This window comes from Triticum aestivum, chromosome 5A (assembly GCF_018294505.1).
Source record: "Triticum aestivum cultivar Chinese Spring chromosome 5A, IWGSC CS RefSeq v2.1, whole genome shotgun sequence".
NCBI lineage: Eukaryota > Viridiplantae > Streptophyta > Magnoliopsida > Poales > Poaceae > Triticum > Triticum aestivum.
The window spans coordinates 510,512,197-510,537,717 of NC_057806.1; positions in this window are offsets into that span (position 1 = coordinate 510,512,197).

Below are 25,521 nucleotides of genomic sequence, written 5' to 3' on the forward strand. Positions count from 1 at the left end.
ATTCAGGAATAGAGATAGGTTGCAGAGTTCCAGTAGGCCTTTGATGCTCTGCTTTGATACGGCGGCAAATGTCACACTCAGCAACATAACGAGCAATGTCCTGCTTCATATTAGACCACCAGAATCGTCGACGAATATCCTGGTACATCTTTGTACTACCAGGATGGATGGACAAAGGCGTATCATGAGCTTCTTGCATAACCCTTTTAGTCTTATCCAGGTTTTTCTTCGAACATGGTACCACTAGGCGACCTTTGAAGTACAAGGCGCCATCGTTGGCGATAGTGAAGAATGAGGGCTTTCCTTTTGCTAGATGGCGTTTAATCTTATGGACTTCAGAGTCATAACCTTGAATAGTCTTTATACCAGCTACGAGATCTGGTACGACAACCAGGGTATTTAGAGAACCCTTAGTAACAACAAGAAGATTCATCTTGCGGAACTCCGGGAGAGGGGGAGCGAGTGCTCCAGGAGGAACAATATGAAGGTTCAGCTTTCTAAATTCTTTGACAAGCGAGGGGTGAACTTTGTGAACCTGGAGGTGGTTGCAGTAAGAATTGCGGCTCAAGGCATCAGCCATTACATTAGCCTTGCCGGGGGTATAGGATATACCCACGTCAAAGTCTGCAACAGTCTCCATCCATCTCTGCTGACGGAGGTTCAGATCTGGCTGAGTAAACAGATACTTCAGACTTTGGTGGTCGGTGAAGATCTCGCAATGATTATCAAGAAGGTAATGTCGCCACCGCTTCAGTGCATGAATGACAGCAGCAAGCTCGAGGTCGTGAACTGGGTAGTTTTCTTCATGAGGGCGCAGTTGACGAGAGGCATAAGCAATCACTCTGCGCTCTTGCATTAGGACACAGCCTAATCCTTGACGAGAAGCGCCGTAGTAAATGACGAAGTCCTTCTTAGTATTAGGTGGAGCAAGCACTGGGGCAGAAGTCAACTTGTCTTTGAGTGCCTGGAAACTTTCCTAACACTTGTCTGTCCATTCGAACTTGACACCCTTATGCAACAGATTAGTCAGAGGCCTGGCAATCTTGGAGAAGTTCTCGACGAATCGACGGTAATAGCTGGCGAGACCGAGAAAACTTCGGACTTGCTTGACATTCTTCGGTGGAGTCCAATCGAGAATAGCCTGAACTCGTTCAGGGTTGACGGCAATACCATCCTTGGAGATGACATGCCCAAGATAGGTTACTTCGGGGAGCCAGAATTCAAACTTGGAATACTTAGCATACAGTTGATGCTCTCGAAGCTTTTCCAGCACAAGACGAAGATGTTCAGCATGTTCTTCTTTGTTCTTGGAAAATACAAGGATATCATCCATATAAACCATGATGAACTTGTCGAGGTAATCCATGAATATATAGTTCATTAGACGGGAGAAGGTGGCGGGAGCATTCGTTAAGCCGAATGACATGACGGTGTACTCGTATGATCCATACCGAGTCACGAAGGCGGTTTTTGGGATGTCCTCTTCACGAACACGGATCTGGTGGTAACCCAACCTCAAGTCGAGTTTGGAGAACACTGATGAGCCAGCCAGTTGATCATAAAGATCATTGATCCGAGGAAGAGGGTATTTATTCTGAATGGTAGCTTGGTTTATAGGACGGTAGTCTTGGACTAATCGGTTTGTCCCATCCTTCTTCTTAACAAAGAGAGAAGGTGCTCCCCAAGGAGAGCAACTTGGGCGAATGAAACCTTTGACAAGAGATTTGTTGATTTCCTCCTTAAGCTCATTGAGTTCATGTGGCGGCATCTTGTAGGGTCGTTTGGCTATAAGGGTGGTGCCGGGTTTCAAGTCGATGATGAATTTGACAGCTCTAGCAGGGGGGATCCCTGGAAGTTCTTCTGGGAAGACGTCTTGGAATTCACGAACGACGGGAATGTTTTCAATGCCCTCGAGTGGTGCAGCGTTCAACGCATTCAAGGCATAAAGACGTGCCTCGGCGTTCTGAACTAGATGAGCTTGGTAAGAAATTATTTCATCAGAAGGGTGTAGCAGATGGACGACCTTAGTGGCGCAAACTATAGAAGCAGTATGCGCTTTCAACCAATCCATTCCCAGAATGAGGTCGATGCTACAAGACTTCAGTACGATGGGAGAGGCAAGGAATTCTAGTCCTTCGATTTCAACGGGGACGTTGTTGCAAATCATGGAGGTCCGACATTGGCCAGCGGGAGTGTGCACTAATAGCAAAGTGTTCAGGTCCTCGCTTTTAATGCCATGCATGAATGCAAAATCCTCTGACATGAATGAATGTGATGCACCTGTATCAAATAAAACAGATGTTGGTGCTGAATTTACGAGGAGTGTACCCATCACGGTAGCGGGCTGGTCTAGAACTTCATTGAGATCAACGTGGTTGGCATGAACACGACCATAAGACTTGGTACTGTTGTTGCGGGGCTGGTTGCTTCCACGGCCAGTTGCTGGGAGGGCCAGTTGATTCTGGTGCTGATTGCAATCCCTAGCACGGTGACCTGGTTGACCACACTTGTAGCACAGTCTATTATTGAGAGTGGGAACAGGGGCTTGTGGTGGTGGAGCTGGAAGTCTTGGCTGCCTAGTTGGAGGAGCAGGCAGACAAGGTGCAGCATAGGTCTGCCTTGGGGCAGGTGCATTCGGCTGGTACATGCTATTGGGAATCCATATCTTGCGCTTCTGCAAGGACGGGCCCGAAGATGAGCCCGTGTCACGGTTGCGCCTGTGAGAACTCTGGTAGTCCTGCAGACCAGTTTCGACATTGATGGCCTTGTTCACCAGGGTGGCGAAATCAGCAAAGTCATGCACTAGAAGTGCAAGCTTGATGTCAGCTTGAAGGCCATCATGGAACTTCTCCTGTCTGCGTGCATCAGTTGCAATATCTTTTTCAGCATAGCAGGACAAGTCAAGAAACTCCCGCTGATAAGCTTTAACAGTCTTGTTGCCTTGGGTGAGGTTGCGAAACTCGCGCTTCTTACGATCCATGACTCCCTGAGGAATGAAGCGAGAACGGAAGGCAGCTTGGAAGTCTGGCCAGGTGATGATTGTTCCAACTGGCAGAGTACGCCTGTGGCTGTCCCACCATTGAGCTGCGGGTCCCTTCAGGAAGAAGGAAGCAAAGGTGACATAGCTGGCAGGGGCTACATCAGCAGACTCCATCTCATAGGTTATGTCACAGAGCCAGTCATCAGCATCCAGAGGCTGAGTTGAGCTGCGGTACACAGTTGGGTTCGGGCGCATGAAATCCTGCAGAGTTACTGGGGTTGGCTGTTGGTTCATATTGGGGCGAGGAAACTGAGCCATCATATTCTCCATGAACTGGTGATTCATCTCAAGCTGTTGGATCATACCAGCCATGTACTCAGGCGGTGGTGGGAGGTTGCCACCACGTCCACGACCACCTGGTCTAACCATCCTGCTAATATATAACAGGGGTAGTTCAACATCGAGAAATTTGCAAAGACAAGAATCATTCATGATGAAACATGCACAATGAAAGCAGCACGATAGATACTACATAGTAGTCGGCATATCTTACAAAAGAGATCATGCATAGAGTTTAGTACACAGAGTTCAGTACATAGACTAATACATCATAGGCGGCACGCAGGCTCGCTTTTCTATAAGGTAATGTCTGCAAGTGCTGAAACTGTAAGTAGCGAGTAGTTTGATAGCAAGATAATTTGTAATGAGAAAGTAACAATACAAATGCATCTAACACTAACAAGCAAGCCTACATCAGTCCCAGGAGGAACTGTGGAGGTAGGTGTAGCCTGACAGCTGGTAGTGACGCGAAGGGAAGACCTCCACGCGAGTAGCCTGGGGTCCGCGGATACTCTGGTGTGGAACCCGATGCGTAGGTGGCAGGAGAGGACCAAGTGCAGGAGAGTAGCCTCCCACATTTGGCCAGCCGACGCCCTGGGGCATCACGGTCCTGGCAGGATAGATCGCAGAACGCGACAGATCACCACATCGGACAGAGGGGTGCAACAACATCAGAGCACGGTACAGGTGCTGACGGGTGGTGTACAGCTCGTGGCGAAGAGCTCGGTTAGCTCTATCCAGCCCATCAGCATGCAGAACCAGGTTCTGATCGTAGAAGGGCTCTCGGGTGACAGTGGAGTAGGCCGCAGTGTAGTAACCCTCTGCACCAACATCAGATGCGAGAGTAATGTGCCTGAAGGGGGAGGTGTCCAACTCCTGATACTCTCCATGAAGACGTGTCAGAGCAGCATAAGCAGCATCGTGGACCGCCATGTCGATAGTCACTCCAACACCATGAGCAGTGTGCAGCACGGTAGTGGAGTCATACTCCCGAGAGTAGAGGTGGACGATGGCATGGTAGTGCTCCTGGTTGAAGTCCTGGTACTCCTCATAGACGGTGTACTCAGGGTGCCAACGATAACCCAGATAGGTCATCATGTCAACCAACACAGCAGGTGATCCTGAGGCACCAATGGTCGTCGTCTGGCGCACGACCTGCCTCGTGGGTTCCATCTGAAAACAAAGATGTTTTCACAGGAGTCAAATGACAATATGGATAATGTTCAAATACTACTCTAAAGAATAACTAGGGCTTACCCAACTTTGGGGTGAATGTGGTCACGGGATCCTAGTGTTAGAGTTAGTAAAATCGTTTAACCCTAGTAGGAGAGAGTTCAGAGTCCCAGAGTAAGGATCAAGGAGTAAAAGATCCTAATACCACCCAGATGGCAACGTGGGCCCGTAAGGCACACAACGATGTTAGTAAAAAGTTTTGCAATGTCTAGACTCGACTTCGGCCAAGGAGTGTGGAAGGGGGATTCCTACAGGCAGTCGGCTCTGATACCAACTTGTGACGCCCCCAATTCAATCATACACTAATCATACACGCAAACGTGTACGATCAAGATCAAGGACTCACGGGAAGATATCACAACACAACTCTACAAATAAAATAAGTCATACAAGCATCATATTACAAGCCAGGGCCTCGAGGGCTTGAATACAAGAGCTCGATCATAGATGAATCATGGGAAGCAATAATATCTGAGTACAGACATAAGTTAAACAAGTTTGACTTAAGAAGGCTAGCACAAACTGGGATACAGATCGAAAGAGGCGCAGGCCTCCTGCCTGGGATCCTCCTAAACTACTCCTGGTCGCCGTCAACGGGCTGCACGTAGTAGTAGGCACCTTCCGAGTAGTAGTAGTAGTCGTCGACGGTGGCGTCTGGCTCCTGCACTCCAACGTCTAGTCGCAGCAACCGGGTATAAGAAAGGGGAAAGGGGGGAGAAAAGCAACCGTGAGTACTCATCCAAAGTACTCGCAAGCAAGGAGCTACACTACATTGGTACGCATTGGTATCAAATGGAATAAGTATATCATATGTGGACTGAACTGCAGAAAGCCGGAATAAGAGGGGGATAGCTAGTCCTTTCGAAGATTACGCTTCTGGCAGCCTCCGTCTTGCAGCATGTAGTAGAGAGTAGACTGAAGTCCTCCAAGTAGCATCGCATAGCATAATCCTACCTGGCGATCCTCTCCTCGTCACCCTGTTAGAGAGCGATCACTGGTGGTATCTGGCACTTGGAAGGGTGTGTTTTATTAAGCATCCGGTTCTAGTTGTCATAAGGTCAAGGTACAACTCCAAGTCGTCCTGTTACCGAAGATCACGGCTATTCGAATAGATTAACTTCCCTGCAGGGGTGCACCACATAACCCAACATGCTCGATCCCATTTGGCCGGACTTACTTTCCTCGGTCATGCCCGGCCTCGGAAGATCAACACGTCTCAGCCCTACCTAGGCACAACAGAGAGGTCAGCACGCCGGTCTAAATCCTATGGCGCAGGGGTCTGGGCCCATCGCCCATTGCACACCTGCACGTTGCGCGGGGTGGCCGGAAGCAGAACTAGCCCCCTTAATACAAGAGCATGCTTATGTTCCAATCCGGCGCGCGCCGCTCAGTCGCTGATGTCACGAAGGCTTCGGCCGATACCACGACGTCGAGTGCCCATAACTGTCCCCGCGTAGATGATTAGTGAGTATAGGCCAGTAGCCAGACTCAGATCAAATACCAAGATCTCGTTAAACGTGTTATCTTGAAATAACCGCGAACGCCGACCAGGGCCAGGACCACCTCTCTCCTAGGTGGTCTCAACCTGCCCTGTCGCTTCGCCACAAAGATCCACTCGCGGGTACTCCTACGAGCCGACCCGTCTTTTAGTCATCACATGTATTATGTATAAAGTATATAGTATATACCCGTTATCACCTCCCGAGTGATCACGGCCCGATAGTATAGCATGGCAGATGGACTAGAATGTAGGGCCACTGATGAATTACTAGCAACCTATACTAAGCATGTAGGATTGCAGGTAAGGTATCAACAGTAGTAGCAACAATGACAGGCTATGCATCAGGATAGGATTGACGGAAAGCAGTAACATGCTACACTACTCTAATGCAAGCAGTATAGAGAAGAGTAGGCGATATCTGGTGATCAAGGGGGTGGGCTTGCCTGGTTGCTCTGGCAAGAGAGAGGGGTCGTCAACACCGTAGTCATACTGGGTAGCAGCGGCGTCGGGCTCGGTGTCTAGCGAGAGAAGAGGGGGAAGAAACAATAAATATAATGCAAACAAATGCATGATGAGGCATGACATGACAAAGCATGATGCTAGGTGTGCCCTAATGCGGTACGAGGTGGTACCGGTGAAGGGGGAAAACATCCGGGAAAGTATTCCCGGTGTTTCGCATTTTCGGACAGATGAACCGGAGGGGGAAAGTTGTGTCTTTGCTATGCTAGGGATGCGTGGCGGATGAACGGGATGCGTATCCGGATTCGTCTCGTCATTCTGAGCAACTTTCATGTTGAAAATAATTTAATCCGAGTTACGGATTAAAAGATATGATTTTCTAAAGATTTTATTAATTTCTGTAATTATTTTTAATTCGAAAATAATTGCTAAATTGCTAGGCGCACCCAGCACAGTGTACATAAAAGTGTACCCAGTGAATGACAGGTGGGCCAGAGGGACCCAGTTGACCAGTCAACGTTTGACTGGTCAACAAGGGTGGGACCCCCCTGTCATTGACTGTTTTAGTTAATTAGGGATTAGGTTAATTAGTTAGGCTTAATTAGTTGTTTTAGTTTAATTAATCAAAATTATTTAAAATAATTAATTCTTTAATTAATAAATTATTATTTTTTTGACATACGTTCTGGAGGCGGGGCCCTCTGTTCAGTGGCATAGAGGCCATAGCGGGTGCGGGTGCAGGCGCGGTGCCCGTGCCCGAGGCCGAACGGGGCTGGCCCGGGACGCAGCCCGTGGCGTGGGCGCCGGTAGCCAGAATGCCGGCCAGTGGGGGGGGGGTGAGTCGCGGTAGACGGGGCGAGGCCAGGGAGGGCTGACGCGGGGGGCGAGCGCGTCGAGGGGGAAGCAGGGGTCGGCCACGCGTGTGCCATGGATGGCGCGGGCGGCCGATGGGCGAGCCGAGGCGGGGAAGCTCGAGTGCTGGGTGGGCGCGAGCGCCCGGTGCGAGCGCGTGCGCGAGGGCGCGTGGCCAGAGGTGTGGCGGGCCGCGCGAGGGGTTGCCGCCGCGTGCGGGAACTGCGGGCGTAGGGCAGCGCAGGCAAGCGCGGGGGCGAGGGGCGACGACGCGAGCGCGCGCGGAGCTGCGGTGAGCACGGACGGGCACGGTGGCAGGCTTGGCCGGTGCGGGGGTCACGGCGCGGGCGGTGAAGCGCTGAGCGCTGGAGGCTCGATTGCGGTCTCACGCGAGCGAGCGCGCGTGGGGGAGGAGGAGAGGACGGAGCCTCACCACGGGAGCGTGGGGACTATGGCAATGGGCGTTGTGGTGGGGGACGGGGACGTCGGCAAAGATAGGGAGGCGGTACGGCGACGGGCGCGGCGACGAGGTGGCCAGTCACAGAGGAGGATGAAGGGGCGGGGAGGCGTCGCCGGTGAGGTGACGACGATGACTGCGAGCTGCGGGCGCCGGCGTTGGGTGGTGGCGACGTCGGTGCGGCCCCTCCCGATCCAGATCGAGATCAGGCAGGGGGGCGAGGGAGAGGGAGTGGGGGCGAGTGGGAGTAGTGGGGCGACGGGGTGGGTTAGGGTTCCACCAGGTGGGTGGATAAGGGAAGTGAGGGGGGAGGGTGGGCCGGCCGGGTGGGTGGCCCAATGGCCTGCTGGGCCGGAGCCCAGTGGGGGGGTGCTTCCCCCTTTTTCTTTTTCCTTTTTTAGTTCTTTTGTTTCTGTGTTTTCCTTTTCCTTTTTATTTATTTTCTTTTCTGTTTTATTTCATTTTAAAGTATTTAGGCATTTTCTAATAATGTGTTTACTTCACCATAATTACCAGTGCAATATTTGGCACCCACCGAACATTTTTGTTTCAACTTTAAAAACTTTTGTTGTTTGCCATTTTCTGAATTGATTTTTGAATCGGTTTGAACTAACGAAAGTTTAGCAACAGTTATCACCGATTACATGGCATCATTAGGAGAGTTTTACTGTAGCCTAATTATCCGGGCGTTACAAATTACTTACTGGTTTGGCCACAATAGCACTTGAGAGTGAAGTATTGGAGAAGATTGATTATGAGGATATTATTGGAGATTTTATTTCAAAGAAGACTAAAAGAATGACGTTATTTAGGTGAAGACTTTACAACCAAGAATATGTACGATTATTGATATTTCCCATTGCTATGTAAGATATTGTGATCTTTATATTTTTGTAGTTATATTTATCTAGTTTTGTGGTATATTTATGTAGTTTTGTATAGTGAGGTAGGGCCAATAATAGAGTTTGTCATAGGGCCTTGGATTTTGTCGGCCCAACCCTATCCTACACAAACCTTTGGGACAGTTCTTCCATTGCCAATGCATGCAATCAATTGAATTGAACCAAACATACCTGGAAAGCCTCTTACCACTCGAATAGCCATCAGTTTTTTGCATCTTGCACATTTGGTTTTCTCAGATGCTTTGCTCCAAACACCCGCACCAGGGTGCGGGCATATCATTGTGGCCTCGAGGCATGTGCTCACCCCATTCAGACCATCTCACAACAAGATCAGCAGCGGTACCTAGTGCAAGGATCCTCATAGCAACCGTTTACTTCTGCTTAGTAGAGAACGAGAGTTGTCTGCAACAATCCCTGGTGAGATTAATGTAGGAATCATGTGCCTCCAATCCCTCCACCACATGCAAGAACAAGGGCTTGCACATACGAAGGCGTCGACAAAATCATGTATCAGGGAATGTTGGTATGGGTTGGAAGTAATCCTTGTAGAGCAACCATTCTCTAGGAACCCTATCCCGGTTCAAAATTCTTCTCCCTTCGATCGAACCATTGAAATTCAAAATATGCTCCACCTCCCTCTCCATTTCCTCCTAGATATTCATCATTTTCAACATCACGGCATTTTCATCGGACTTAAATGAATCAAAGAATTCCTTTGGCATTAACTCATCAAGCTCCATGTTGCCATACTCCTCATCAGATGAGCCATTTGAATCCATCATTTTCCAACAAGAGAATCACAAAAAAACGGGTCGATCAATTTGTCAAATACAGGCAAGGTGCAGTCCGAGAAAAGTCAGACATACCGCAGCGGCGTATGGGGCAGTGATGGTGTCCGAAAAGGCGAGATGGCCGGGGAGGAGGTTTATGGCGGTGGCGACGACGCTGATTGGACAGGATGGCGGCGGTGCTAGGGTTGCGTCGAAGCTAGTTGAGGGCCTGGGCGAACGAGGGAGAAGAGAGGAGAGGCGAATGTCTCATCCGACAAGGTCGGTTAGGGGGGATTGGTGCAATTTGTGGTGGGTCCTCCTTGTCGGAACCGACGTGGCAATTGTGCCCGGATGCGTCCAGACCTCCTCACATCCACCGCATATTTGGGCTGGATAAAGCATGCCAGTCAGGTCGAACGTATAGAGCCGCTTTGAGGAGTCCGACTGGGTCACGTTTTTGTGGTCGGTCACTGACCGGACATCCGCAAGGACGTACAGTGTGTGTGGGGGGGAGGGGGGTTGAGGAGCCCTGCTGTAGATGTTATAATCAACTTGAGTTTTCATGATGAAAGTAGGCCAACACGTAAAGCCCAAGTGCCCAACGGGATCTTAGTATTGTTATAAGATTGTGCAAATATGTCTATAACGGTATAGTTGGTGCGATAGTTGTTTGAATCGAACACGTGTAATCCCGGAGTAATATATAAACACGTGATCGGTGTCACACCCTAGCTAGTTCATGCATTAGAGTGTTGCATCATGTTTATTTTACCAGAAAACTGAAAAGGGGATGGCAGAACCCCCAGCACCCCCTGGAAACAACTAGGGTTTACTAAAATCTTTTTCAATGAACCTGAAATGCCCTTTTAAAAAGTCCACCCTTTTTGTTTTGGGGTTAGAACCTCAGACAAAATGGGTTCACATTTTTCCATGACACATAAGGTCATTGGATTAAATCACTACTATTTGCATTTAGGCAATTTAAATCCTATAAATATTTTAAAATGCCCAAATAATCCTGAAAGTATTTTTAGGCTGTTGAGAATATTTTCAAATGTGCCTCTGAATATTTTCAGGTTTTTCCTAGATGGAATAGTATTTCTACTATTTCAAAACACAGAACAGGAATAAATAAAAAGAAAAATAGAAAGCAGAGAGAGTAGAGGCTTACCTGGCGCCCACCTAGCAGGCCCACCTGCCGGCCCAGCCCAGCCACCGCTCCAGCGAGCTGCTTGGCTTGGCCAGGCAGGCAGGCAGGTGCTCGACGCCGGCACCAGCGCGCACCACGCAGCTGCCCGGCGCCCTGATTCGTCCCCTTGCCGTTCTGCTGCCCTGGTTCGGTCACTCACTTCTCCCCCGAGCTCGCAGACACGCCTCCTCCTCCCCATCTCCTCTCCCTCGCTCTCCCGCACCATGGCCGACGTTGTCGCGCCCGCGCCACCGTGATAACCGCGTCCGCCGTCGTCCCCGTGCCGCGTCACCGTGTTTGTTCGCTCCGCCGTTGTCTACTACGTCGAGCAGGCCAAGCCCCAAGCGCTCGCCCGCTCTGGAGTCACCCCTGACCCCGTCTACCCCAACTCCGGCCGCCGAGATCGCCATCGTCGCCCCGCTCAGCTTCGGCCTTCCCCGAGCCTGCTTCGACACTTGCTGCAACCGCCGTGAGCTCAGCTCCGTCCTCCCCCTCTCCGTTAACTCCCTCCTGCATCGTATGCACCGCACCACGTTCACCCGCACCCGCCGACGCTGAGCTTATCGCCGACGTGACTTCGGCCACCCACCGGCCACACCACCGTGACCAACGCACTCACCGCACTCGCAGAAGCTCATAGCACCTCTCCACGTGCCTCGCCATGCCCCGTAGCCTTGGGTTCGACCTCACCCGAGCTCCGGCAGCCGCATAGCTCGTCGCCGGCGACGTTTCCGGCCACCCTAGCTCCACCCACTGCCACCACTCGACGCGGCTCACTCCCCGCATCACGTAGATGTGCTCCGCCGTCGTTTTGGTCACCGGAGCACGAAACCCGCATCGCTCCGCCACGTCTGGCCTCGCCGGCGGCTAAACGCCGGCGAGTTTGACCCTGCTTGACCTCGTGTGGGCCCAGGTTGACTCCCCCTGAGTCTATGACAAGTGGGACCGCCCTGCTAATTAACTTAGATTAGCACTAACTAAATTTAGTTAGTTAATTAACTACTGACACGTGGGTCCCACTGGTCAAGTTTGACCTGGACCGGCCCCGTTGACCACTGATGTCACCCTGACGCAATGCTGGCGCAATAATTCAATTACTGGAATTATTCTTATACAGGAAATTCCAGAAAATATTACAAACTTAAAAAAATTCGTAACTTTTAATCTGTAACTCCAAATGCAAAGAATTATATATGAAATTTGATCAGAAAAATTCAATCTTTCCATGTAATGGTTTCATGCATGACAAAACACTTTAACCCCGCTGTTTAGGTGAAAAAATCTAATGCACGTATATGGCTTAAGAACATAAGCTTCCATTTGAATCCTTGATTCAAATGGACCCAAACCAACTTGTTTCACATTGTATTAGGCAGGACATCTCATATGGCCATGTCATAGCATGCATCATATTGTTGCATATTGCCATGTGATGATTGTGTTCTGTGGTGTCTTTCGTGGTAGGTTCTGCCTCCGAGGATATTTTCGAGTATCCAACTGAAGGGCAGTACCCTACTACTACTCCATCAGGCAAGCAGCCCCATTGATCATATCGATACAATCCCATGTTCTCGCTCCTGCTCTCATTTACCACATTAAGACAACAATGTTTCAAATTGTTGTGTGCTGCGGTAGTTGAACCCTTATCCTCTGCATGACCTATCATTGCCACAGTAACTAGATGAAACCCACTAGCATGTGTGGGAATTGATTGAGCCATATATGTGTTTCCTACCTTGCTATGCCTGCTATGCTTAGAGTTGTGTCAGGTCTGGTTCATCTGGGTGATGGGCTAGAGTGAAATGATTACGTCGGTAATGTGAGGGATGTGTTGAACATGATTTGGTAAAGGTATCGATGAGAGGCCATGTAGGAGTACATGGTGGGTTGTTTCATTGAGGTCGTCCTTAAGAACTGAGATCTGTATGTGTGATTCAAGAATCAGTTACTACCATACATTGGGCCCAAAACCAATGGACCCTCTCGGCTTCTTAATCACCCTAGTACTCTGTCCAGGAGTTCAACTAGTTTCTAGTGTTTGTAGGTTATGTGTTGGCAGCTGTGCGTAGCGCTGACCCTAGGGGTGGGCTATGATGCGGTAGATACACCGTGGCCGGGTATGCCGGGCGCCCGTTTGGCGTCTCGGGACCCTGTACACATCGTTCGGGGCCGTATGTGGAAACCTCGGCCGGACTCCCTGCAGATGGAACCTGGATAGGTGATAAACCTGGACTAGAGACTTGAGTGTTTAGGTAGGCCGTGGCCAACACCCTCGTTGGGCTTCCGCTTGAAGGTTGTCGAGTACATGTCGTGTAAATGACGATAAGTGGTGAGAGCTTGTATGAAGAAGTACACCCCTGCAGGATTAACATCATCTATTCGAATAGTCGCATCCGCGGTAAAGGACTACTTGGTTGCCTATACAGTTCATAGACAAGTTAATGGTTACTACTAAAAGACTCAAGATAAGTGTGAGTACCGAGGATGGTCCTCTCGTAGGATGACGAGGGAGGATCCTCGGTGGAGTATTGTGTTGGTGATTAGTGGACTCGTGTGCGAAAACTATTTTTACTAGTGGTGTCTCGTAGGATAGCTTAGCCAAGAGTCAAAGCTGGCTTGCTGCAATAACTCCACCACCTTATTGAGAATGAGCATGTATAGTAGGATCTATTGTAAGACTTGCTGAGTACCTTTGTACTCATGTTGCTTTAATTACTATTTTCAGACGACAACACTGCCCCCTCCGACGGGTTTTATGTAGACCTCGACGTCGATGAGTAACTTGCCACCCAGGTGGTGATTCTGGCCACGGAGGGCCCTATGTGGATAGACAGGCTTCGTCAAGCCTACTTTCTTTCTAGTGTCTGTACTCGGACTTATTTGCTTCCGCATGTGCTTGTATGCTTGTATGACTTGAGTGTCGGGTCATGTGACCCCTACCTGTATGAACATGTTATGTATGGCTCTCCGGAGCCTTTAAATAAAGTACTTGAGTTGTAGAGTTTTGTTGTGATGCCATGTTGTATTTACACATATCGAGCATATTGTGTGTATGATTGAAATGCTTGGTATGTGTGGGATCCGACAATCTAGTTGTTTATCCTTGGCAGCCTCTCTTATGGGGAAATGTAGTCTAGTGCCTCCTTGAGCCATAGTAGTCCGCTACAGCCCGAGTTCACCGGAGTCCTGCTAGCCCAGCACTACTGCTCAGGACACTTGACTGGCTACAGCCCGGGTTCCCCGGAGTCCTGTTAGCCCAGTGCTACAGCCCGGATTCACACGCTGTTGACCGACATGCTTGATGTGATTCATGTATGCCTGTCCCCATAGGTCTGTGCCGCTTTGGGTTCACAACTAGCCGTGTCGGACCGGGTTCTCTGTCATATGGATACTAGTGACACTATCATATACGTGAGCCAAAAGGCGCAAACGGTCCCGGGCCATGGTAAGGCGACACCCGTGGGGATACCGTGCGTGAGGCCGCAAAGTGATATGAGGTGTTACCAGCTAGATCGATGTGACTTGGAATCAGGGTCCTGACAATCGGGTAGCCAAAAGAGACTAGACGAAGCTAAGCTGGTAGACTAGACACAAGATCAATGAGGGGACGGGTCGGGCACTGTCGGGGATATACCCCGCGGTATGACCCGACCGGAGTTATAACCCGGCTGGGACTTGATAACCCGACAGGTGTTAAGTCAGATGATAACCCGGCAGATGTTAAGTCAGATGATAACCCGATAGGTGTTAAGTCACATGATAACCCGGCATGTGTTAAGTCAGATGATAACCCGGAAGGTGTTAAGTCAGATGATAACCTGGCAGGTGTTAAGTCAGATGATAACCCGGCAGGTGTTAAGTTAGATGATAACCCGGCAGGTGTTAAGTCAGATCATAACCCGACAGGTGTTAAGTCAGATGATAACCTGGCAGGTGTTAAGTCACATCATAACCCGGCAGATAGTCATAACCCGACAGACAGTCATAACTCGGCAGACAGTCATAACCCAGCAGACAATCATAACCCGGCAGACAGAGTCGCCTGGGGTTAACAAGCCCGAGACGTTAAGAAGCCCAAGATGTTAAGAAGCCCATGAAGAGAAGTCAAAATAGTTTAAGTCTTAATCCGAGTTGGACTCTACATGTAACCCACCCCTTCAACATATATAAGGAGGGGCAGGGCACCCCAAAGGGAGAGAGAAAATAATCTTGAGGGTTAGAGATAACTAGGAGAGCCGGTTTACGGCGACTCCCTCGTGATGATAATGAGACCTAGCCACAAACAACATGTAGGGTTGTTACTGGATGATGTTTCCCGAGGCCCAAAGCTGTCTAAATCCTTGTCTTGTGTGTTGATCCGGCTCGCGTCTCTTGATTCCGACCAACCCCTTCAAACTACCGCATAGATGCGTTGGCCTCACGACTAAGTCCTCACACTAGGACATCTGTCGTGACAATTCCACGATAGTTGGCGCCCACCGTGGCAAGACTTGCTGAGTCATATCATTGTAGCCCCCGAGTCTTAAGACGACTCGAGGAGTTGGCTTGAGATTCTCCATATTTGACCGTGATGTACACCGGCATATAGTTGAACAGCGAAATGTTGTAAGCTGGAGGCAAGGTAGTAAGTTGATGATCTTCGCAACACTCATTGTATATCTTTAGCATTAATAACACAATATGAATCCACGACAGTTGGCGCCCACCGTGGGGCCCACGCACGATGGTGTTGAGTTCTTGGTGGGATCTCTTGCAGGGATTGAGAAGTTTGCAATTTTTGGATAAAGAGGATCCGGTTTGGAAGGATCTGTGTCAGATTCAAATTCATCAGTTTGGATTTGCCATCTTTGAGATTTGAGGTCCAAGAGAAAATTAGGGTTACACGTGGATAAACGTAACCCGGCGATCCGTCAAAATCTGGAGACATTTGTTCTATGCTACAGTCAACAAATGAAACATCAATTAGATGACCCGATTATTGAGAAAAGACCCGGCTGACTGCTATTCGCAGAGAATATGGCATCATGGAGGGACAAACCAGCTATGGCCCGAAAGTGGATCTCTATACAGACTCATAAAACGTTGTTGACCCGCTTTGACTGGTGTTCAGTTTGCTGTTGTTCTGTACCTTCGCCCGTTCAACGACCCACCATGGTTGACCCTAAGTAATCATAGAGCCACCGCGTTAGGCCGCCGAGCCCTGCGAGTCACTATCCAGTCATCTCCCCAATACAACCCGGTCTCTTCGGCCACCACGGGACGCGCCTGGCCTCACGTCCGAGTCGCCGCCGCGCCTCGTCACTCGCCCGAGTCGCCATCGCGCCTCGCCTCTCCTTCGAGTTGCCATCGTGCACCGCGTCGTGCCTTGAGCCGCCACTACATCATGCTAAGATGATAACCGTCGCGGCAACCCATGGCCTGGAGCCATCGCCTTATGTTGCGTGTTGCTGCGGCCCCGAGCCATCGCTCCCCGACTGCACCCGCTACTACGGCCTGCCAACCAAAATCGCCCTGAAACGCCGCTCGCTTAAATCGCCACCTCTGCCAGCGCGGACTCAAGCCGCCCGTGGTCTCCTAGTGAGTCGGCACTGTCAGGGAGTCGCCTACCATCGCCATCATGCAATTCATCTGATTATTCGAGTCATTGGTTCCTATAAGGTTCTGAATAAGACACGTCCGATCAACTGCTGCATGGTCGTGCCATGAGTGCTTGCTCTATTCTTGTTTCTACTCAAGACTCAAAAAAGATCAGGGATCGAATTGTTGGGGAACGTAATAATTTCAAAAAAATTCATATGCACACGCAAGATCATGGTGATGCACAGCAACGAGAGGGGAGAGTGTTGTCTACGTACCCTCATAGACCGGAAGCGGAAGCGTTATAACAACGTTGTTGATGTAGTCGTACGTCTTCACGGCCCGACCGATCAAGCACCGAAACTACCGCACCTCCGAGTTTTGCACACGTTCAGCTCGATGACGATCCCCGGACTCCGATCTAGCAAAGTGTCGGGGATGAGTTCCATCAGCATGACAGCGTGGTGACGATCTTGATGTTCTACCATCGCAGGGCTTCGCCTAAGCACTGCTACAATATTATCGAGGATTATGGTGGAGGGGGGCACCGCACACGGCTAAGAGATCAATGATCAATTGTTGTGTCTCTTGGGTGCCCCCCTGCCCCTGTATATAAAGGAGTGGAGGAGGGGGCCGTCCAAGGAGGGTGGCGCGCCCAAGGGGGGAGTCCAACTCCCACCGGGAATAGGACTCCCCTTTTTCCTATTAGGAGTAGGAGAGGGAAGGAAGAGGAAGGAGGGAGGAAGGAAAGGGGGGCGCGGCCCCCCTCCCAATTCGGATTGGGCTTGGGGGGCGCCCCTTCCCTTGCTCCTTTCGCCTCCTTTCCACTAAGGCCCAATAAGGCCCATATACCTCCCGGGGGGTTCCGATAACCTCTCGGTGATCCGGTATTGTCCCAATCTTACCCGGAACCTTTCCGGTGTCCAAATATAGTCGTCCAATATATCGATCTTTATGTCTCGACCATTTTGAGACTCCTCGTCAAGTCCGTGATCACATCCGGGACTCCGAACAACCTTCGGTACATCAAAATATATAAACTCATAATGAAACTGTCATCGTAACATTAAGCGTGCGGACCCTACGGGTTCGAGAACAATGTAGACATGACCGAGACACGTCTCCGGTCAATAACCAATAGCGGAACCTGGATGCTCATATTGGCTCCTACATATTCTACGAAGATCTATCGGTCAGACCGCATAACAACATACGTTGTTTCCTTTGTCATCGATATGTTACTTGCCCGAGATTCGATCGTCGGTATCTCAATACCTAGTTCAATCTCGTTACCGACAAGTCTCTTTACTCCGTAATACATCATCTTGCAGCTAACTTATTAGTTGCATTGCTTGCAAGGCTTAAGTGATGTGTATTACCGAGAGGTCCCAGAGATACCTCTCCGACAATCGGAGCGACAAATCCTAATCTCGAAATACGCCAACCCAACATGTACCTTTGGAGACACCTATAGAGCACCTTTATAATCACCCAGTTACGTTGTGACATTTGGTAGCACACAAAGTGTTCCTCCGGTAAACAGGAGTTGCATAATCTCATAGTCATAGGAACATGTATAAGTCATGAAGAAAGCAATAGCAAGATACTAAACGATCGGGTGCTAAGCTAATGGAATGGGTCATGTCAATCACATCATTCTCCTAATGATGTGATCACGTTAATCAAATGACAACTCATGTCTATGGTTAGGAAACATAACCATCTTCGATTAACGAGCTAGTCAAGTAGAGGCATACTAGTGACACTTTGTTTGTCTATGTATTCACACAAGTATTACATTTCCGGTTAATACAATTCTAGCATGAATAATAAACATTTATCATGATATAAGGACATAAATAATAACTTTATTATTGCCTCTAGGGCATATTTCCTTCAGTCTCCCACTTGCACTAGAGTCAATAATTTAGATTACACAGTAATGATTCTAACACCCATGGAGCCTTGGTGTTGATCATGTTTTGCTCCTGGAAGAGGCTTAGTCAATGGGTCTGCTACATTCAGATCCGTATGTATCTTGCAAATCTCTATGTCTCCCACCTGGACTAGATCCCGGATGGAATTGAAGTGTCTCTTGATGTGCTTGATTCTCTTGTGAAATCTAGATTCCTTTGCCAAGGCAATTGCACCAGTATTGTCACAAAAGATTTTCATTGGACCCGATGCACTAGGTATGACACCTAGATCGGATATGAACTCCTTCATCCAGACTCCTTCATTTGCTGCTTCCGAAGCAGCTACGTACTCCGCTTTATATGTAGATCCCGCCATGATGCTTTGTTTAGAACTACACCAACTGACAACTCCATTGTTTAATGTAAATATGTATCCGGTTTGCGATTTAGAATCATCCGGATCAGTGTCAAAGCTTGCATCAACGTAAGCATTTACGATGAGCTCTTTGTCACCTCCATATACGAGAAACATATCCTTAGTCCTTTTCAGGTATTTCAGGATGTTCTTGACCGCTGTCCAATGATCCACTCCTGGATTACTTTGGTACCTCCCTGCTAGACTTATAGCAAGGCACACATCAGGTCTAGTACATAGCATTGCATACATGATAGAGCCTATGGCTGAAGCATAGGGAACATCTTTCATTTTCTCTCTATCTTCTACAGTGGTCGGGCATTGAATCTTACTCAACTTCACACCTTGTAACACAGGCAAGAATCCTTTCTTTGCTTGATCCATTTTGAACTTCTTCAAAACTTTGTCAAGGTATGTGCTTTGTGAAAGTCCAATTAAGCGTCTTGATCTATCTCTATAGATCTTAATGCCCAATGTGTAAGCAGCTTCACCGAGGTCTTTCATTGAAAAACTCTTATTCAAGTATCCCTTTATGCTATCCAGAAATACTATGTCATTTTCGATTAGCAATATGTCATCCACATATAATATCAGAAATGCTACAGAGTTCCCACTCACTTTCTTGTAAATACAGGGTTCTCCAAAAGTCTGTGCAAAACCAAATGCTTTGATCACACTATCAAAGCGTTTATTCCAACTCCGAGATGCTTGCACCATTCCATAAATGGATCGCTAGAGCTTGCACACTTTGTTAGCTCCTTTTGGATCGACAAAACCTTCCGGCTGCATCATATACAACTCTTCTTTCAGAAATCCATTCAGGAATGCAGTTTTGACATCCATCTGCCAAATTTCATAATCATAAAATGCGGCAATTGCTAACATGATTCGGACAGACTTAAGCATCGCTATGGTTGAGAAGGTCTCATCGTAGTCAATTCCTTGAACTTGTCGAAAACCTTTTGCGACAAGTCGAGCTTTGTAGACAGTAACATTACCGTCAGCGTCAGTCTTCTTCTTGAAGATCCATTTATTTTCAATTGCTTGCCGATCATTGGGCAAGTCAACCAAAGTCCACACTTTGTTCTCATACATGGATCCCATCTCAGATTTCATGGCTTCAAGCCATTTTGCGGAATCTGGGCTCACCATTGCTTCTTCATAGTTCATAGTTTCATCATGATCTAGTAGCATGACTTCCAGAATAGGATTACCGTACCACTCTGGTGTGGATCTTACTCTGGTTGATCTACGAGGTTCAGTAGTAACTTGTTCTGAAGTTTCATGATCATCATCATTAGCTTCCTCACTAATTGGTGTAGGTGTCATAGAAACCATTTTCTGTGATGTACTACTTTCCAATAAGGGAGCAGGTACAGTTACCTCATCAAGTTCTACTTTCCTCCCACTCACTTCTTTTGAGAGAAACTCCTTCTCTAGAAAGGATCCATTCTTAGCAAAAAATGTCTTGCCTTCGGATCTGTGATAGAAGGTGTACCCAACAGTCTCCTTCGGGTATCCTATGAAGACACATTTCTCCAATTTGGGTTCGAGCTTATCAGGTTGAAGCTTTTTCACATAAGCATCGCAGCCCCAAACTTTCAGAAACGACAACTTTGGTTTCTTGCCAAACCATAGTTCATAAGGCGTCGTCTCAACAGATTTTGATGGTGCCCTATTTAACGTGAATGCGGCCGTCTCTAAAGTATAACCCCAAAATGATAGCGGTAAATCTGTAAGAGACATCATAGATCGCACCATATCAAGTAAAGTACGATTACAACGTTCGGACACACCATTACGCTGTGGTGTTCCGGGTGGCGTGAGTTGCGAAACTATTCCACATTGTTTCAAATGTAAACCAAACTCGTAAATCAAATATTCTCCTCCACGATCAGATCGTAGAAACTTTATTTTCTTGTTAAGATGATTTTCGACTTCACTCTGAAATTCTTTGAACTTTTCAAATGTTTCAGACTTATGTTTCATTAAGTAGATATACCCATATCTACTTAAATCATCTGTGAAGGTGAGAAAATAATGATATCCTCCACGAGCTTCAACATTCATTGGACCACATACATCTGTATGTATGATTTCCAATAAATCTGTTGCTCTCTCCATAGTACCGGAGAACGGCGTTTTAGTAATTTTGCCCATGAGGCACGGTTCGCAAGTACCAAGTGATTCATAATCAAGTGGTTCCAAAAGTCCATCAGTATGGAGTTTCTTCATGCGCTTTATACCGATATGACCTAAACGGCAGTGCCACAAATAAGTTGCACTATCATTATCAACTCTGCATCTTTTGGCTTCAACATTATGTGTATCACTACTATCGAGATTCATCAAAAATAGACCACTCTTCAAGGGTGCATGACCATAAAAGATATTACTCATATAAATAGAACAACCATTATTCTCTGATTTAAATGAATAACCGTCTCGCATCAAACAAGATCCAGATATAATGTTCATGCTCAACGCTGGCACCAAATAACAATTATTTAGGTCTAATACTAATCCCGATGGTAGATGCAGAGGTAGCGTGCCGACCGAGATCACATCGACTTTGGAACCATTTCCCACGCGCATCGTCACCTCATCCTTCGCCAGTGTTCGCTTAATCCGTAGTCCCTGTTTCGAGTTGCAAATATTAGCAACAGAACCAGTATCAAATACCCAGGTGCTACTGCGAGCTCTAGTAAGGTACACATCAATAACATGTATATCACATATACCTTTGTTCACCTTGCCATCATTCTTATCCGCCAAATACTTGGGGCAGTTCCGCTTCCAGTGACCAGTCTGCTTGCAGTAGAAGCACTCAGTTTCAGGCTTAGGTCCAGACTTGGGTTTCTTCTCCTAAGCAGCAACTTGCTTGTTGTTCTTCTTGAAGTTCCCCTTCTTCTTCCCCTTGCCATTTTTCTTGAAACTAGTGGTCTTGTTTGACCATCAACACTTGATGCTCCTTCTTGATTTCTACCTCCGCAGCTTTTAGCATTGCGAAGAGCTGGGGAATTGTCTTATCCATCCCTTGCATATTATAGTTCATCACGAAGCTCTTGTAGCTAGGTGGAAGTGATTGGAGAATTCTGTCAATGACGCAATCATCCGGAAGATTAACTCCCAGTTGAATCAAGTGATTATCATACCCAGACATTTTGAGTATATGCTCACTGACAGAATTGTTCTCATCCATCTTGCAGCTATAGAACTTATTGGAGACTTCATATCTCTCAATCCGGGCATTTGCTTGAAATATTAGCTTCAACTCCTGGAACATCTCATATGCTCCATGACGTTCAAAACGTCGTTGAAGACCCAGTTCTAAGCCATAAAGCATGGCACATTGAACTATCGAGTAGTCATCAGCTTTGCTCTGCCAGACGTTCTTAACGTCGTCAGTTGCATCAGCAGCAGGCCTGGCACCCAGCGGTGCTTCTAGGACGTAATTCTTATGTGCAGCAATGAGGATAATCCTCAAGTTACGGACCCGGTCCGTATAATTGCTACCATCATCTTTCAACTTTGCTTTCTCAAGGAACGCATTAAAATTCAACGGAACAACAACACGGGCCATCTATCTACAATCAAACATAAACAAGCAAGATACTATCAGGTACTAAGTTCATGATAAATTTAAGTTCAATTAATCATATTACTTAAGAACTCCCACTTAGAAAGACATCCCTCTAATCTTCTAAGTGATCACGTGATCCAAATCAACTAAACCATAATCGATCATCACGTGAAATGGAGTAGTTTTGAATGGTGAACATCACTATGTTGGTCATATCTACTATATGATTCACGCTCGACCTTTCGGTCTTAGTGTTCCGAGGCCATATCTGCATATGCTAGGCTCGTCAAGTTTAACCTGAGTATTCTGCGTGTGCAAAACTGGCTTGCACCCGTTGTAGATGGACGTAGAGCTTATCACACCCGGTCATCACGTGGTGTCTGGGCACGACGAACTTTGGCAATGGTGCATACTCAGGGAGAACACTTTTATCTTGAAATTTAGTGAGAGATCATCTTATAATGCTACCATCAATCAAAGCAAGATAAGATGCATAAAAGATAAACATCACATGCAATCAGTATAAGTGATATGATATGGCCATCATCATCTTGTGCTTGTGATCTCCATCTCCGAAGCATCGTCATGATCACCATCGTCACCCATGCGACACCTTGATCTCCATCGTAGCATTGTTGTCGTCTCGCCAATCTTATGCTTCTACGACTATCGCTACCGCTTAGTGATAAAGTAAAGCATTACAGGGCGATTGCATTGCATGCAATAAAGCGACAACCATATGGCTCCTGCCAGTTGCCGATAACTTGGTTACAAAACATGATCATCTCATACAATAAAATTTAGCATCATGCCTTGACCTTATCACATCACAACATGCCCTGCAAAAACAAGTTAGACGTCCTCTACTTTGTTTGTTGCAAGTTTTATGTGGCTGCTACGGGCTTAGCAAGAACCAATCTTACCTACGCATCAAAAACCACAACGATAGTTTGTCAAGTTGGTGTTGTTTTAACCTTCGCAAGGACCGGGCGTAGCCACACTCGGTTCAACTAAAGTTGGAGAAACTGACACCCGCCAGCCACCTGTGTGCAAAGCACGTCGGTAGAACTAGTCTCGCGTAAGCGTACGCGTAATGTCGGTCCGGGACGCTTCATCCAACAATACCGCCGAACCAAAGTATGACATGTTGGTAAGCAGTATGACTTATATCGCCCACAACTCACTTGTGTTCTACTCGTGCATATAACATCAACACATAAAACCTAGGCTCGGATGCCACTGTTGGGGAATGTAGTAATTTCAAAAAAATTCCTACGCACACGCAAGATCATGGTGATGCACAGCAACGAGAGGGGAGAGTGTTGTCTACGTACCCTCGTAGAACGGAAGCGGAAGAGTTATAACAACGCGGTTGATGTAGTCGTACGTCTTCACGGCCCGGCCGATCAAGCACCGAAACTACGACACCTCCAAGTTTTGCACATGTTCAGCTCGATGACGATCCCCGGACTTCGATCCAACAAAGTGTCAGGGATGAGTTCCGTCAGCATGACGGCGTGGTGACGATCTTGATGTTCTACCGTCGTAGGGCTTCGCCTAAGCACCACTACAATATTATCGAGGATTATGGTGGAGGGGGGCACCGCACACGGCTAAGAGATCAATGATCAATTGTTGTGTCTCTGGGGTGCCCCCTACCCTTGTATATAAAGGAGTGGAGGAGGGGCCGGCCAAGGAGGGTGGCGCGCCCAAGGGGGGGAGTCCAACTCCCACCGGGAGTAGGACTCCCCTTTTTCTATTAGGAGTAGGAGAGGGAAGGAAGAGGAAGGAAAGGGGGGGCCGGCCCCCCTCCCAATTCGGATTGGGCTTGGGGGGCACGCCCCTTCCCTTGCTCCTTTCCCCTCCTTTCCACTAAGGCCCAATAAGGCCCATATACCTTCCGGGGGGTTCCGATAACCTCTCGGTGATCCGGTATTGTCCCAATCTTACCCGGAACCTTTCCGGTGTCCAAATATAGTCGTCCAATATATCGATCTTTATGTCTCGACCATTTTGAGACTCCTCGTCAAGTCCGTGATCACATCCGGGACTCCAAACAACCTTCGGTACATCAAAATATATAAAGTCATAATGAAACTGTCATCATAACGTTAAGCGTGCAGACCCTACGGGTTCGAGAACAATGTAGACATGACCGAGACACGTCTCCGGTCAATAACCAATAGCGGAACCTGGATGCTCATATTGGTTCCTACATATTCTACGAAGATCTTTATCGGTCAGACTGCATAACAACATACATTGTTCCCTTTGTCATCGGTATGTTACTTTCCCGAGATTCGATCTTCGGTATCTCAATACCTAGTTCAATATCGTTACCGGCAAGTCTCTTTACTCGTTCCATAATACATCATCTTGCAACTAATTTATTAGTTGCATTGCTTGCAAGGCTTAAGTGATGTGTATTGCCGAGAGGGCCCAGAGATACCTCTCCGACAATCGGAGCGACAAATCCTAATCTCGAAATACGCCAACCCAACATGTACCTTTGGAGACACCTGTAGAGCACCTTTATAATCACCCAGTTATGTTGTGACGTTTGGTAGCACATAAAGTGTTCCTCCGGTAAACGGGAGTTGCATAATCTCATAGTCATAGGAACATGTATAAGTCATGAAGAAAGCAATATCGACATACTAAACGATCGGGTGCTAAGCTAATGGAATGGGTCATGTCAATCACATCATTCTCCTAATGATGTGATCCCGTTAATCAAATGACAACTCATGTCTATGGTTAGGAAACATAACCATCTTCAATTAACAATCTAGTCAAGTAGAGGCGTACTAGTGACACTTTGTTTGTCTATGTATTCACACAAGTATTATGTTTCTGGTTAATACAATTCTAGCATGAATAATAAACATTTATCATGATATAAGGAAATAAATAATAACTTTATTATTGCCTCTGGGGCATATTTCCTTCATGAATTGCATGGAGCACACAATAAGCCTAACTGGTACGCGAGCGTTTGACTTTTCTTAATTGGTTACGATCACGACATGGATATGAGTAGAGCCACGACCCGGAAACAGAGCCGTCGCGCCCTCGTCGTTCGACTCGTCGACGCTTCTCCGACTGCATCGTGAGCAGCTTCCTCTCAGCCGCGACAGGGCCGAGACGTCGCCTATACGCTCCGCGGCCATCTGTACTGCGTCCGTCAAAATCCGGTTTTACCTTGGCTGCACCTCGCATGACCCGTTGTCTCCAAAGCACCGCATCAACCCGCCGCCTGGCCTCGGTCTCCCTCACCCTCACTTGCCACTGCGGTCTGGAACCTCTGCGGCCTCGCGCCATCTCGAGTGCCGCCCCTGTGTTGTTCCT